At 38.9% G+C, this 13,111-nt stretch overlaps 1 protein-coding gene across 16 annotated transcripts in view; it reads left to right on the top strand.

Annotated features, from left to right (window-relative positions):
• Positions 1-13,111, top strand: part of Auh (AU RNA binding methylglutaconyl-CoA hydratase) — a 192,567-nt gene that overhangs the window by 146,590 nt on the left and 32,866 nt on the right. The gene's annotated exons all lie outside the window — the stretch shown is intronic.

Genomic DNA, 13,111 nt, shown 5'->3' with positions numbered 1-13,111 from the left:
TTTCCAGCCCTTCAGACTCTGTGCCCTGGAGTTTGTTACAACCTGATTAGCTATTTCCGGCCCTAAGACCCTTCATTTGGGTATCATCCTCTACATGCAAATCCTCACATGAGCCTTATTGGGCTTTCCTTTGTCCTGTCAAGGTCTTATCTCTAGAATTTATGGAGACTTTACATACAAGGCCAAGTTAGCAATTGAGTAAAGGGGCTAGTGCACTAGTGCCCTAGAATATATATATTTATAATATATATGTATATATGTGTGTGTGTGTGTGTGTATAGGTGTGTGTATCTTAATATACTAAATGAGAGCTTTCTTTCTAAGTGGCTGCCCCTTGTCTCCTTTGCATTGTACAGGATGTGGGTGGAAGGTGGTTACCTGGGTTCCTCTGTGCTCTGCCTGTCCACCTCCCTTCTTGACTTGTTAATTGCTTTCTCCAGTGAAGCTTTCACTCTTTCTGGTCAGAATTACAGTGGACCCTTGACTTAACTCTTTGCAAGAGCTGGTTGTAACTCAAGTTGGTCAATTGAAGGCTCAGGCTCCTCTACACAGCCTTCAAAGTCTCTCTCCGTTATAATTTTAGGCCACACTTTCTTCCAGACAGAGCTCAGCCAGGATTTCTCAATTAATCCCACACAGGAAAGGATGTTGTCATGTTCCTTCCAGAACTCTTTATGGGTTAAATCTGTATCTGAGACCATCTGGAATCACAAGCGCCCAGCATTCAGGTTGTAATTCAAGACTTTGGTCTTAAGTTAAAACTAAAATTCTGGCCTTAACCCAAGTCGTTCATATGTTAGGCTAGTCATAACTCGAGGGTCCACTGCAGCCAGAAAGCCCAATGAGGCCTTTCCCTATTTATAGATCTCTTTTTCCTCTCTGAGACATCCATCCAGCAGCTTCTTCAAGCTCAGTAGGTTGTTAGGGAGCGGTGAATGAAAGTCCTCAGCAGTGAGTGTTGTCCAGTGAGTCTTGGCAGGAGTCTGACACCTTTACTGTGGGTTTCATCTGCATGATCATTTGGAGTTTGGCGGCCTCTGGGAGAGAATAAACAAACTTTACCAAGAGATTAAAACACATATAACCGAAGCATGTGCACTAGAATGGAAAGGCAGACTGGGGATAAAGCCTTGTCTAGACATTGTTTTAAAGGGACTGGAAAAGCAGTTGTAACCAGCTGGCTCTTAGATCTGTATATAGGCACAGTTGGAAACCACTAGCAGGGGTCAGTGATTGGAGCCCCCTTTTTATGTTTAGCCTATATTATCATTTTATCTTTAGTTATACTCCTCTTTTGGGTGTTCAAGAACAAGTTAAAGTGAGACCTGTGTCAACCATAATTTACCTCTTATCAAGGTCAATTCAGTCTCTTCAGGCATTACTTTTGGGATCATGTACAGAGACTCTCAGATCCTGTCAGTGGCAGCTGTCGGGATGGGTCACAGCCTTATTTGACCATGTGGCATGGGAGACATTTGTTTCTTCTGGTGACCCTCTTTTTTAGCATACTGGACATTGGTTGACTCCTGTTTTCTGGAATCTAACAATCTTCTTATTTAGGAAGTTGGGGATTTCCCAAAGTTGTAAGATGCTGAAAAAGGTCCGCTCGTATCCTGGGTCCTTGTTGACCTTGGAGGGCCAGGGCCAAACTATTGAGTGTCCTCTCTTGTTGAACACCCAGCAGATTAGTAGGTTTAATTTTATGATTTTTAGATATCAGGCACTTTGAAATATATAGTATGACCAAGGAACTGTTATTTTCTTACCTATAAATCATGGTTGTCTTTTAAGGTGAATCCCTATAGAATGTTAACAGATAACAATTGTAAAGTTTTACAGAGAAAACTTGAGATTGAGATCAAGGGCAACATAACATTTTAATGTGACAATCATGATGGCATGATTTTACTAGGACCATTAGGTTGTGTCATTATCTTTGAAATACATGTTAAATGTCTATCTTAGTATAGAATAACTTCTTAGTCCATTATCTTTATGACATGAACTTTTATCTGTTTGTCACCCTTCGATAGGATGTTATAGAAGAATGCCCCATCCGTAGATACACTTTGTAAGTAATGTCCAACCTTTAATTTTTAATGTAACATTGTCTGAACCACACAGTGTTGTAACACATACAGAACAACACACATATCACATAAGTCTTGATAAAACATCATCTGGCTGGTGGTCTCATGCTGGATTGACATGTACATCTTATCACAAGTAGATGGAACACAAGTAAGGGAATGCCGGATGTTTGAGACTAAAAGGTTATCACTATAAACAGCTCTAGCCCGGAAGTCAACAGCACGATGAAATGTTTTTCAGTTTTGCATCCTTGAAGACCTCTGCATTTGGAAAAACACAAATACATTTAATATGCCATGAAGTCAGCAATAATGAGTGTCACAGCTATATGGAAATCTCTGTACACATCTGCTTAGTTTTTACTCTTAAAACTCAGACTCCCTTTAATAGATTTTACAGTGTGTAACTGGACTGACAAGAATCAAAGAACATCCTTAGAGCTCCTGCAAATCTAGAAAATAGTGTTTATAGCCAACAGACTATCTGTGGTCATGTCTCAGGAAGAATTTATTTTTCTCTATTTTTGTCTCCCTAGGTCTAGAATTTTTATTCCCTGTTCTCACTTGGTCTCCATGCCTGAGTTTGTCATAGCCCCCTCTGACGAAGGTTTTATGCACACCCTGAGATTAAGGTCCTCGCTATTAAATTTTGGGCTCTGATTCTGGAGGAAGAGAAAGACTAAGTGAGAGAATCTTCTCATATCCTGGGGCATCCCCTGATGTAGGAGATTCCCCAGTTCCAAAGCCAAGGTGGTAGAAGGCCAGTCAAGTCTCTAACCACCATACTGCAGTTGTCTACCTACGGTAGCTCAAATCTGCCCTGCTACATATTTCTACTTGTGAAAGTTTTCCTTCCTGTCTGGCCTTTAAGGAAAGGACGGGATGCTGTCCAAGTGTGACCACAGTCTCCCAACCTGGGCCTGTGCCACCACTGGGGTTCTTCCACATTATGCCCATGCGTGGATTTGGGGCCAGGATCCCTAATGGGCCTTTCTCTTTAGGGAATTGAATGTCTCTGGTAATGATGATATTTAAGCACCAACCCCCTCTAACAGAATGGAGACTTTTTGTGTACCTTGAATTGCTTTGCTGTAATTAACCCCCGTCTAGGACATGTCTCAGTCACACATTTGACTCCCAAAAATGTTTTGACCGGAAATAGACTCATCACTCAACACATAAGTGTGATTCATTTATATAACAAAATGTCTCTTTAATCAAGACTCTTAAAGCTCAGTTTATGTAAACAGGGGCCTAACAGTGGAAAACACAAGAAACCATCCTAACAATACAGAACCTTTCCCTTTTTAAATATAGTTTTGTAAATTTAACCAAGAGCATCTTTTAATATGAAAACCACATAGAAAACTTAACATTTTGATGATAGTTAATGTAAATATATTATGGTAATATATTTAATAATATTTTGTGGAGTGTATCTCCCATAATGCTATGAAAACTACTGGGGGTCCAGTGAGTGAATAAAAACCGAAATAAATTTGATTTCAGGCAAGCATTCTTATTCACCAAAGGAAATCTTGTCCAGTGGTTTTCCAAGCCAAAGGGATTCCCCATTTACTTATCCATTTTTCCTGATGAATGAGAACCAGGTCATAACAGTTAACACATTATTTTTGACCAATGAAAAACTCTTTAAGTTATTGTATACAGACAAGAATAGGCATTGAATTTTTTTTTTTTTGGTACTGGGGATTGAACTTGAGATGTTGTGCTTAGGAGGCAGGTGCAGAACCACTGAGCTAAATCCCTGGCCCCTGGCATTGAATTTTTAAAACCAATTTTTCATTGACATTAACATGATTAACAACCTGAATGGAAACATGTCACAAATCTTTATAATATCTTTGTTCTTATCAGTTGATTTAAATTACTCCACTATTATGCTATTACTCCACTCATCTATAAGGCAAGCAACCCAAGCAGAATATATGTTTGAAAACTGACATATAAAAACATGCACACTAGTTTAAATCATATACATATAAACTTTATTTTCTCAAACTTTAAGGCTTTTACTTGTAAGTCCCATGTGAATTTGAAGTTTCTTAACTTTCATCCTGTAACTTTTTAAAATGGACTTAGCTATTTCTAAAAACTTAGATAACCAGGTTTTATTTTTGGCTGAGGGGAGCCAGAGAGAAAAAAAATAAAAGGAAAAATAAAATCAGTATGAGCTCAGAAAGTTTTCATAAAGCAGCTTTAGATACCTTAATCCATTTAAACAAACAAACAAGAAAGACAGACACACAGACTATTACTTTTAGATCAGACTGTGCTCTTAGAAGTCGATTCATTATAAATTGACTAGTTAGAACCTTTTTTGGGATGATCAATTAGCACAGAGATCTCTTTCAATAAGCTAACGATGAGAGAGAGAAAAAAAAACCTCTTCACACTGTGGAAGCAAGGACTCTTTGAAGAAGGATTAGACTGATAGTTTGCCTTAATCTTGAAAGGGCTTTGCAGGCTCCTCAGAATCCTCTGGGTTTTGTTTTTTGTGGTCCATGTTCCATTCTCCCCCTCCCCCCTCCCAAGGATTGAATTCAGGACCTTGTGCTTGCCAGGCAGGCATGGTGCCACTGAGCTAAATCCCCAGCCCTCTGTTGTTTTTATAGCCACAGCTGACAGCCAGAACTGTTTAGGCCAGGTTTGGGTGGAAGCAAATTAACTTTGAGAGATGGACAAGCACACATAAGACAGTTGCTTTTAAACCAGAGTGCACTCAGATGTATAGCCATAGCGTCTTTTATGAATCATAGCGTCTTTTATAACTTTTATTTTAGTTCATGACGTAACCCATATCTGGAACTGTTGTTACCCCTTTGCTTCCTGTCCCCCCCAACCGCACCTCTTTGCTCATTTTATGTGGCTGGGTCGCAGCCTGTGCTTGAAGCTGAGGGAGGAAGGGGGGGCACCAGGGAGGGGCTCTCAGGACCACAGCACTAGCAAGGCTGCCTTTGTCTCCACCTCTGTCTTTTGTCACGGTCTTGGCATCTGCCTGTGGCTCTCTCAGCAAAGGGGAGGAGCTGCCTCAGGGAGCAAAGTGAGCACCCTTCCAGAGATACAGGGCATACCCCTGTAGCAAGCAGAGTGGGTACAGACTTGGGAAACAGGGGAAGAGCAAGGAGCGCTTCCCGCTGCCTCCCATGTTACCCCTTGAGAGTGTCTGTGAGCCAGAACACTGGCCAAGTAAATTTAGAGAGAGAGGGGGAGAGAGAGAGAGAGAGAGAGAGAGAGAGAGAGAGAGAGAGAGAGAGAGCGCGAGCTGACTCTCAAAAGCTCATGTGTAAGCTCTCTAGATCCTGTTTCATTTTTTTCCCTGAGTTTTGTCGGCCACATGTTGCGAAACCATAACATGGCTCTTAAAGTTTCCAGAAAAAAACAAAAAGTTCCCTAGGAGGAAGCTCGAACATAAGAGATTAACCTATATTTTCTCAGAAGAAAGGACCAAGAGACCATGCAGCCTTCAGTTCAAGGCGCGGTGCAGATGACAGGCACTCCATCTCCAATCTCTGATGGCAAGAGCCTTCTTGGGAAGCGAATAAAAGACTGCCAGTACCCTCCCACGGGGTTCTAGGAATAAATAGCCACTAGGCTATTATTCTAAGATGTGTTCTACCTAAAGTAGGCTATTACAAGTCTCTTCCCATCTCCCACTCTTAGGGGTCAGCTTGGCAGCTTAGTCACAGCTAGTCTGTGGCCAGAGCCCTTAGGACTGGTCACCGACCCTGTCGAGGAGAGCCTTTCCTTTCTCGTGTCCTGGTCAGAAAGCCAAATATGTCGCATCCAGGGGGATGGGCACATGGCCCACATGTGCTGTGGGTGGGCAGCTCCAGGATTTAACTTCATATCAGTAAGCGATTAAACATACAGAGTTTAAGGAAAGGAAGATATTTTCTTGGACACTTTATTGGAAGGGGGAAATGAGAGATAGCTACCCTGCTAAATCAGAGTGTAGGGGTCTCTGGAAAGATGGAGGACCCGAGAGCCCTTTATTCCCAGCCCGTTTTAGTACTGCGGCAGAAAACTCTGTGCCCTGGAGTTTGTTACAACCTGATTACCTATTTCAGGCCCTAAGACCCTTCATTTGGGTATCATCGTCTACGTGCAAATTCTCACATGAGCCTTATTGGGCTTTCCTTTGTCCTGTCAAGGTCTTATCTCTAGAATTTATGGAGACCTTACATACAAGGCCAAGTTAGCAAGTAAAGGGGCTAGTGCACTAGTACAGTACTGTAAAGTGTCTATATATGTATATGTAAATGTGTGTGTACATGTGTGTATATGTTACTAAATAAGTAACGTGTATATGTTACTAAATAAGTAATAAGTATATGTTACTAAATAAGAGCTTTCTTTTAAGTGGCTGCCCCTTGTTTCATTTGCATTTTATTGGAGGTGGCTGACAGGTGACTACCTGGCTTCCATTTGCTCTGCCTGTCCACCTGCCTCCTTGCCTTGTTGATAGCTTTCTCCAGTGAAGCTTTCACTCTTTCTGGTCAAAATTAGCTAGAAAGCCCAGTGAGGTCTTTTTCCCTATTTACAGATCCCCTTTCCCTATGCAACCTGTCTCCTCTGTCCAAATCCTTAAAAGTGTTTTGCTAAATACTGCTAGCATAAGCCGCACAGAGTTTACACTGGTATATTTCAAGTAAGTTCTTCTGGGGCTTAGTCAGGTAGGATTTTCTCCTTAGATAGTCCTGTCTTGTTTCTCGTGTGTGTGTTTGTGTGTGTGGGTTTCATTGTTACAGCATGCTCAAACCCTCAGGAATAGAAAGTATTACAACAGTTTAAGCAGTGGTCATAAGTTGAAGGATAAATATTTTTATGGTTTTTAATGATTGTGACACAGTGTAAGAACAGTAAACATGCCATGTTTGCTCACAGAGCTCCCTCCTCTTTGACCTGGTGCTTTTATTATAAAAGCAGGAGGAAGTCAGTTTTGTAAGCACGAGTCCTGACCTGCCCAAAGGGCTCTTGCCTAAAGCCCTCTGACGCAGAGTCCCACAGGAGTTAGTTGCCAAGGGCATTGTAATCCAAATTGGTGTGTTCGTAGCAGGGTTTCCTCCCACCACTCAAGGAAAAAATAACCTCATGTGGTGCTTTCTGTTTGTGAGATGGGATTTATAAGTAATTAAAAATGATACTTGCTTGGAGAAGTCAAAGGTCACAGCTAATCATACCAGTGAATACCCTTAATCCAGTGTCTGTGTAACTTTGAACTTGAAGTCTTTGTTGTGTCTCTCTGTGTTACTATGGAGTTTTGCCCTGTGAATTTATAAGAAGGAAAAGAAAGCTGAAACAAAACCTGGTGTTTTCTACCTTTCAGTTCACTAAACTGTACCTTATAATCTAAAATTGTAAGTTGTGTTCTGTTACTAACATTACAGTTGATTGTGAAATGTCAAATTAAGTTTATTTTAAATTATTTTAGCATGTGTAAATGTGACAAAGGGAAAGTAGCATCAGCATTTGTTATTAGTTTCCACTTAGGGTTTACTGTGCTGACTTGGAATTCTCATGCTGCTGTCAACACCTCCCCACAGCACTGAAGGTCTGCATGCCCAAGAGCAGCAGGGAATGCAGGGGGTGGGAACTTCATTAATAGGTTTCTTTTCTTGTTTACTTTTTCCCCCCAGTTTTGTACTTTTGTTGACTTCACTGAAAATTTTTTATTAGTATATGTTTGTAATACATTATGGTTACATTTATCATGGCGAGTTGGTACATGTATGTAACACATCTTAATAATTTTTTTTTCTGTCCCCTACCCCTCCAATCCTTCCCTGCTCCCTTCAGTTCTTAGTCCCCTTCCCATTTCCAAAAGCTATACTATATTTTCGTTTCTTTTCTTCAGTTTTTTTTCATCCTCATTCCCCCATCTCTCCCCCTTTCTGCCATCCCTTATTCCCCTTCCCATTTGAAAAAGATCTCCCTACTTCCTATTATCTAGCTATTATTTTGTCCTTCATTTATATTTTGTATTTCTCATATAAGAGAAATCATGTGATCTCTAAGATGTGTATTTGTTTTATTTCACTTAGTTTTATGGTCTCCAGTTGCATCTGTGTAAACAGATGCCTGAAGTTTATCCTTCTGTGTGGCACACCATTACTCCAGGTGTATAAATACCACTTTTTAGCCATTCATCTTTTGATGGACACATAGGCCATTTCCAAGATGTAGCTATTATAAATTGTGGTGCTATAAACATGGCTGTGCATGTATCACTGTAATATAATTTCTTCAACTCTTTTGGGAAGATACCTAGAAGGGGAAGCTGGGTCAAATGAGATTTCTAGTTTTCATGTTTTGGGGAATCTCCATATTGATTTCCATAGTGGTTATAGTAGTTTACATTCCCACCAACAATATAGAAGGATTCCTTTTTCCCCACAGCCTCACCAGCACTTGTTATTATTTAATTTCTTGATAATAGCCATTCTTTCTGGAGTAAGATGGGTTTTCAGTATTGTTTTAATTTGCATTTTTCTAATGCCCAGCAGTGTTGAACATTTTTTTCATGTATTTATTGGCCATTTATACTTTTTAGGAGAAATATCTATTCATTTCATTTGCCCTTTTTTTAATTTTTTTTTTGATTGGGTCTTTCATTGTGGAGGATCTAATTTCCTTATATGTTTTAGATGTTAGTCCTCTGAGGAGTAGCTGTCAAAAAATTTTTTCCTATTGTGTAGGTTGTCTCTTTACTCTGTTGGTTGTTTCCTTTGCTATGCAGAAGCTTTTTAATTTAGTACTGTCCCATTTGTTGATTTTCAGTATTATTTCTTGTGCCATCATTGTATTCTGTTCAGAATACAATGTTTTGTATCTGTGTCTTCAAGACATTTACCTATTTTATCTTCCAGCAGATTGTTTCTGTTTTAACATTCAGATCTTTGATTCATTTTGATTTTAGTTTAGTACAGTTCATGAACTTAATTTGTTCCACTATTCTGGAAAAAATGGCCACATTTGTGTTCATAAGGGAAAGATGGCCATGTTTGTGTTCATCAGCTGATGTAGAATTTGCAAACCAAAACAAACTTTAGCCAAATCCTATTTGCGAACCAAATTGTTCACAAACAATAGCATTTGTGAATCAAGATACCACGGTACATGGTAAGAAGTGTGGGTCTAGACTCGATCTTCTACATTCAGATTTCCAATTTCCCTAGCACCATTTATTTTAAAAAGGCAATTTTTCCTCCAGTGTATGTTTCTGGCCCCTTTGTTAAAGATTAAATAACTGAATTGTCTGGGGTTGTTTCTGCTTTTTCTACAGTATTCTGTTCCATTGATCCACATGTTTGTTTTTGTGCCATTACCATGGTGGTTTTATCACTGTAGCTTTGTAATATAACTTCAAGTCTGGGATTGAGATGCCTCCTATTTTGCATTTTTTATACAGGATTGCTTTTTCTATTCTGCATCTCTTCTGGTTTCATATGAATTTTAGGATTCTTTTCTCTAGACCTATGAGGAATGCTGTTGGTATTTTGATTTAGATTGTGTTAAATCTATTTATCAGTTTTGAAAATATAGCCATTTTGACCATATTGGTTCTGCCTATCCAGGAACATAGGATATCTTTCCATTTCCTGATATCTTCTTTGATCTCCTTTTTCAAAGTGATATAATTTTCATTGTAGAGCTATTTTCCCTCCTTGGTTAGATTAATTCCTAAGTATTGGATTTTTCTTGATGCTATTGTGAATGGTATTGTTTTCCTATTTTCTTAGCAAGTTCATTGTTAGTGTATAGGGACACTATTGATTTTTGTATATTGATCTTTTATCCTGCTAAATTGCCAAATTTGGTTAACTCTTGAAGTCTTTTGATAGAAATTTTTGGGTCTTGTAAGTAGATTATATCATCTGCAAATAATGATTCTTTAACTTTTTCCTTTCCTGTATGTATCCTTTTATTTCTTTCTCTTACCTGATTGCTCTGGTTAATTTTTCAAGGACTGTGTTGAAAAGGAGTGGTGGTAGTTATCCAGGATTACATTGTTATTCTGTATCTCTTCTGGAATATCCTTGTCTTGTTCCTGGTTTTAGAGGGAAATCTTTCATTTTTTCCCCATTTACTATGGTGTTGGCAGTAGGTTTGTCATAAATGGCTTTTATAGTATTAAGATAAGGTCCTTTTATACCTAATTTCTTTAGGGTTTTACTCAAGAGTAGATGTTGAATTTTGTCAGAGGCTTTTTCTACACCTACTGATTATGTGATTTTTGTCCTTGGTCCTGTTTATGTGATGGATTATATTTATTGATTTTCATATGTTGAACCATCTTTATGTCCCTAGGATGAAGCCTACTTGGTCATGTTGATGGAGTGTGATCTTTTCAATGATTTATTGCATTCTGTATTGACTTCCCATCATTGTATTACTTTCCTACTGTTACTTCTCTTTCTCTCCCTTCTACTTAACTACTCATTCTACCTGTTAGATTCATTTTATTGGACCTTTTGGCATTGTTAGCTTTATTGTCTCATTCTAGAATATCCTTGAGAATTTTTTTGGAGTGCTGCTTTGGTGGTCATGAATTTCTTTAGATTCTCTTTATCATGGAAATATCTTATTTCTCCCCATCAATTTTGGAAGATAATTTTGCAAGATATAGTAGCCTGGCTGGAAGGTTTTTTCTTTTAGAGCTTGAAACATTTGTGTTGAGGAGTGTGCTGTGATTCTGATGTGTTTCTTTATAAGTGATTTGTTGCTTTTCTCTAACAGCTTTTAAGATTCTGTTCGTCTTTTGGATTTTTGATATGTATTTTGACAATGATGTGTCTTGAAGTGGTTCTTGTGTTACAATGACTATTTCGGATTCTGTGTGCCTCACTAATCTGTATGTTAAATTCTTTTTCCATGTTTGGAAAGTTTTCTGCTATTACTTCTGTATAAACAGGTTTTTCATGCCCTTTGTGCTGTCTTCTTATTTTCCACTACTTTCAGTTAATCTTAGGTTAGTGTTCCTTACGTCTTCTAACAACTGCTGGATCCATTTTTTATGTTCTCTTATTGTTTTTAAGGCACCTCTCATTAACTGATCACCTTCCATGGCCCTGTCTTCTAGTTCTGACACTGCCTTCACATTGCTCACTTCTGCTGCCCATACTAGAATTTTTTAATCTCTTAGATTTCTATTTGGAACTTTTTTATAGATTCCAATTCTTTTCTGAGCATTTATATTTTGTATTTCTTTCTTTAGCTCTGCTAATTTTTTTTTTTTTGGTACCGAGGATTGAACTCGGGTCCTTGCGCTTGCGCAGCAGGTGACAAAACCACTGAGCTAAATCCCCCACCCTCTGCTAATTTTTTTGTAAGTGTCTTCTGTGGATTCACTGATCCTTTGTTTCATTAGAATCATTATCTGTTTAATTTTATCTAGTTTGAATTCACCAAGCACCTTATTTATCTGTTTTGTTACCTCCAGTGTTATGCTTTCAGATATTTCATATGTTTGGTTTTGATTTCCTCCTGCTAGATGTCCCTTGGATTGGCTTTGGAGGAGTTAGGGGTTTTGGGGAGGCAATGTATTGCTTTGTTTTCTCACATTTCTGTTTGTTTGTTGTCTGGGATGACGCTTGTGGGGGTCTTTGGGTATCTTTATTGCTAGTATGGATGGAGACCTCTTTACTTAATGTCTACTTTGCAGAGATACCCTCTGGGCTTGGCTATCTACTGGCCCTTGCCTCTGTCCCAGGATACAGTCATTTCTATTTATTTGGGAGGGGAGGTTGTAGTTTATTTGGCTTAGTACGGAGTCCTTCAGAAATGAGCCACAGTATTGGATATGACTCCCAGACAATCCAGATATTGGCATACAGAGAAAACCAATTGAGAGCAACAACTGTGTCACTGTGGCTTTAGTAGTAAAATCAGCAACAACAACAGCATCAAATACAAACTGGATATTGACCCTAAGAATCAATAATGTGCCACCCTTAACCATAGAAAAGAAATCTGTGATTATAGTATAAAGACTAAGACAAACCAGATACCGACCTATAATAAATATCTACTCAATGGGACAACTTTACCTCCCTTAACAATACAGTAGTGTTCAACCATAGTCATAGTAAGATATAGTTACCTATTTATCTATAGTTTCATACAGCTTCATGGTTATACTAGTAAGGCAGAGGTTGCATGGAGTGGAAGCATGGAAAAGAATATGAAAAGTTAAACAATGGAAGATGAGAAGAAGGTGATAAGAATGAAATAAAGGAGCCTATTAAAGAGTAAAAGGAAATTAGCATTATTAGACAAAAGTAACAGAAGAAGCCAACAAGGAAATGGAGAAATAAGAAAAAAAAATAGAATAAACTTAAGGAATAAAAGAAAATATATTAAAGGAAAAAATCAAAAGAGAAAGAACAAGAAAAGAAGATAAAAATGGTCCAAATCAAACAAAGATAATAATAAAAAAGGAGAAAAACAAAATAGATAAATCTCCAAATACCACCCCCCCAGTAAAACACCCAGTAGAGAAGAAAAACAATGGGTCAGATATTTCTTCCATATTTTGAAATGGATGGTGTCCTTCCGAGACCTGCAGTCTTTGGAATCTGAGTCACATTCCTCTCTGCCCTACTTTTCAGCCTTTAGGTTTGTGGAGTGATCGTGCTTGAGAGGTCCCTCCATCTGTTAACCCCAGACCATGGCAACTGTCCAAGCTGAGACACGTTCCTGCGCATGTTGGTACACAGGGGAGCAATCAGACCACTGGTCTGTGCTGGATGTAGGCAGTAGACCAGGGCTTGAGCAGACCACTGGACTCAGTGCCATCACCTTTTAAAGCCACACCTGCAGAACCTGGTCTCCTACAATGTAGGCCCCATGTCCGTCCTGGCATGAGTTTGAACTTCTAAAGGGATCTATGTCTAGCCCTTATTGTCTCCACGGCTGTCTCCCGTGGCTGTCTCTAACTCAGTCTCTGTGGTAGGGTAACATTTCAGTCCTGGAGTGAAGCTGTATTATAGGTGTTCTGT

Source organism: Heterocephalus glaber, unplaced genomic scaffold (genome assembly GCF_053883595.1).
Source record: "Heterocephalus glaber isolate CG9 unplaced genomic scaffold, H.glaber_assembly_v1.0 deba00000621, whole genome shotgun sequence".
NCBI classification, from domain to species: Eukaryota; Metazoa; Chordata; class Mammalia; order Rodentia; family Bathyergidae; genus Heterocephalus; species Heterocephalus glaber.
This window is presented reverse-complemented; position numbering and strand designations above follow the sequence as displayed.